Here is a 4,177-nt window from a genome sequence, read left to right as displayed (position 1 = left end):
ACGACTAGGTGCTTCCCTGGAACATATTCCGCGATTGGACTGAACCTCATTAGTCTGATGAGCAGGCGCTGACAACGTAGGGGAGTGGCGTCAAGGTCTTTTGAGTTAATAAGAGTTACCAGTGGCTTGTGATCTGTAAGCAACTTGTATTTTTCTAGGCCGCACAGATACTGATAGAAACGCTCAGAGGCCCAGAATACTGCCAGGCACTCTTTCTCGATCTGCGCATATCTCTTCTCTGCGTCTGTCAGTGTGCGCGAGCAAAAGGCGACAGGCTTGAGTGCTCCCTCGTGGCTCTGCATAAGGACTCCTCCCAGTCCATAGCTGCTAGCGTCTGCACTGACGACAGTTGGCTTTGCAGGATCGAAAAACTGTAAAACAGGCGCTGATGAAATAAGCTGTTTCATTTGGGTGAATGCTCGGCTTTGCTGCGGTCCCCAACACCATTCACGATCTAATTTGAGCAACTCGTTGAGCGGTTGCAGCACGGTGGAGAGGTTGGGTAGGTATCGTCCAAGGTAGTTTACCATTCCAAGCAGCCTTCTCAACTCACTTACATTTTGGGGTGGTTCCATGGTTGTAATGGCTTTAACCCGCTCTGGGTTTGGGGCTATGCCATCCTTGGTTACTACCTGTCCCAGGAAGTTCAGTTCTGGCTGGCTCAGTCGGCATTTGTCCTTGTTGAGTTTTAAGCCTGCGGCTTTTATGGTCTCCATGACCCGTTTGAGTCTCTGATCATGAATCTCCTGTGTTTCTCCAAATATTAATATGTCATCCATGTACACAACTGTTCCCTCGTGCCCATGAAGCAGCTCTGACATTTTCCGTTGAAAGATTTCTGGCGCTGATGTAATGCCGAAGGGTAGCCTTTTGAAACAGTATCTACCCAGTGGTGTGATGAAGGTAGTCAGACGTGCACTATTTTCCTCCAGAGGAATTTGCCAGAACCCACTCTCTGCATCCAGGCTGGAGAACACTGTGCTCTTAGCTAATTTGGGCAGTATATCCTCCAGGGTAGGCAAGATGAACTTCTCTTGTTTTCACCTTTTTGTGTACCTAGACCCTGAAAAGCGTACACCTCATCAATGCGTTTAATTAGACCCAATTTAATTGCCACCGTTCGGCTAAGGAGATTTTCTCCATTGCTCTTGACCACTGTTACACGAAAGCAGCAGTTTCGTAGTTGTCCATCAACTTGGGCTCTGATTTTTGCTAAAAACTGCCCCCTTGTCCCTACCACACCACCTGGACTTTGCAAGGAGTTTCTCACTACACTGAGTTTTGGCTTGTTCTTCAGTGTTTCATAGGTTGTCTTCTTGATCCTCTATGGCGAGACAATTTCATAGTGTCCAAAGCCGATTCTCTGCTCTTGTTAATCGAATCGGATTTCTTCTAGTTTAAAATCCACACACACCCTGAGGCTAAAGCGCAAACTGTATAAGGGGTTTACGTGGCTAAAGCCAAAGCGGAGATAACGACACACAGAGCAACAGAGACTTTAACGGCGTGTTTATAAAACATTTGAGTAAAATGTTTTCGTCTGCTCAGGTGAGTGTGTTCCTGTGTGTGTTGCGGTTTCAGTGTAGCAGGCCTTTGTGTATGTGTGTGTGTGTTGGAGGCATTTGGTCCCTCCTGTATCCAGGGGACGCCTCACCTGCCCACCTCCATGTACGTTTTGTTTGTTTGTAGTTTTTTGCTGCCGGAACCACACGAACCACCAGCAGTGGCGGTTTTTGGCATGGGAGGACCGGGCAGCCGCCCGATTTTAAACTATCAGGGATCCACTTAGTAGGCTAAACTAAGTCAGTGACACCTTGACTTTCTTCCAAATAACGTACATTTCATTCATAATATTATAAACACAGACCTATAATTTGCACGTTTTTGTTTTTTCCAAATTGTGTGAAATGGCTAATAAAAACAGGTAATACAAGGTGAATTGGTTTAGTCTCGACTTCTGGTCGTGAGTGACAGTGTTGGAGGGAGTGACATTGTTGGAGGATGGGAAAGCTGTTGATTCTCGATTTGCAAAAAAAAACAAAAAAAAAAAAAAACAGAGCAATGGAGAGAAAAAGGTCAAAGCTGTCAGGTGCCCAATTTAGGAAAAAGAGAAAAGAAGAAGAGGAGAAACGAGCAAAGGAGAAAGGTATGCAACTATGTTCTGTATGATTACGGTGTCCATGTCATCAATGAAGGGCTAATGTTAATTAAATGGTATAACGTTAGCTCTTACCTTTGTTAACCTTCTTGCTATGATGCTTGTTATGCTTATACAACAATAATTCGGTCTTTACTCGACACAAGATCTAATTTCACCAGAAAATTGTGTTTTGCAACAAAACTGTTACAAGTACAGTTATTATTTGCTTCCATCAGGTTAATGTTGGCCCCTGTAATTAGCCAGTGGAATTTACATATGTGTAGGTAGTTTCAAAGACGGGGGGGGGGCAAAAGTAACAAAGGAGCAATAAATAAGTTAATAAAAATTCCTTATAGCAAAAATACACAAAGTTACAAAAAATGAAGCTGAGATAAATGAAAACTCCTTGTGTTCTTACAGTGGTTTGCCCAAAGATAAGGTTAACAGTAATGGGACAAGGTAACAGAGGATTCTATAATGTGGAAAAAGATGTACAGAACACCAAATAAACATTCTCTCACTCCAATGCAGTTCACACATTACATTTGTTTCAATTTGTTGAATTTTTAATAATATTTTTGCTGTTAAGCTTGAACTGACCCAGTAACACAAGTTTTATTAAGGAAGCTATTTTTGTAAAAAATAGAACACCCCTCACTAAATAGGGGTGGTGGACTAAGACACAACTTGTCATCCATCTACAATCCTGTTTTGAGATCTCTGCCCAAACATGCCCACCAGGACAATATGCATCGGTCGACAGGGGAGGATTCAAAGACAGGTAACGACTCTCACCGATACTGGGCTATGTCGTTAAGAGACATTGTTGGCCTTCAAAGGACTGAAACACCACCGATGGGGATAAATATCTCCGGCTCAACACCAGTCAGGCAGAATTGATGAAGCCTCTTGGATGAGAGGTGAAACGTCTTCGACCTAGAAATCTAAGACCAGTTGATTTTTTTCACCTTACTATGACCTGGATGACTGAGAATCTGCATGTACAAATAGAAATAGTATCTAATTTTTCATATAGAATTCATTTTAGTTTGGCTTGTGTGACTGAATTTACCTAGTTTGCAATGCAACTTGGGCTGCAGTAGTCTGAAGACTGACATCCTGAGATTCTGTAGGTCTGCATTGGCCCTTTGCAGCACATGTTTTGGCACCCTCGCGATGCCATCTAGACAGAAACAACTTCACATAAGTATGAACTGCACATAAAAACACAGCATTGGATTTTACATTAAAAACATTCATCAGTAAATTAACTTAAAACGCTTTTTAGATAATGGGATCTACACATTTTCATTGATAGCAGTACTATATTCACAGTCAGATGGAGGTACAATATTTGTGCTAGTCCATGCAAATATGCTACACTTCAAGGACCAGTTCCTCCAAACAAACAAACAAACACACCAATGTTTTCTCAGTTAACTCTTGTGGTATGTAGCAATGCAGACTGAGTTTCATGTGCTCACCTTTCAAACATCTGCCACTATCCCAGTACAAATGAGGTAATATTGCAGTTTTGCTTTATAAATGTAATATTTCAATCGTTTTGTGAGCAAGTTCCATTCTCCTTCTTTATTAGCACCAGAAGAAATCCCAGGAATAGACATGGCCAATTTAATACAAACCAATATGCAAGGCCAGATACATCTAGAGGTACATTAAGTTAAATAGATAAGGGACTCCACTCTCTGAGTGTTTATTAGCGTTTAGGGTGTATTTTTATTCAATAAGTACAAATTACGCAATCACTAACTTGCTGTCACATATGTCGTGAATGAATTTACACTTCAAGTCTACTGTAGATGATCTTTTTAACTCGCCTCTGCCAGTCTGTTGATGCACTTGGATGGCAGCACAAACTTCTTTGTGCCCTCTCATCAGCTGCCAGACAGATGACCGCTGAGGCTCATCTGTAGGTTTACACTTTCTCAAGCTCTTGCAGTTTACCAAATCAACAAGAAGGGAGTCCAGCCAACAAAGGTTGTCACTATTCCTCCAGAAAAGCTGAGTCAGAACAGA

The sequence above is a fragment of the Monopterus albus genome, unplaced genomic scaffold (genome assembly GCF_001952655.1).
Source record: "Monopterus albus unplaced genomic scaffold, M_albus_1.0 scaffold8.1, whole genome shotgun sequence".
Taxonomy (NCBI): Eukaryota; Metazoa; Chordata; class Actinopteri; order Synbranchiformes; family Synbranchidae; genus Monopterus; species Monopterus albus.
Note: the sequence above shows the minus strand (reverse complement) of the source record.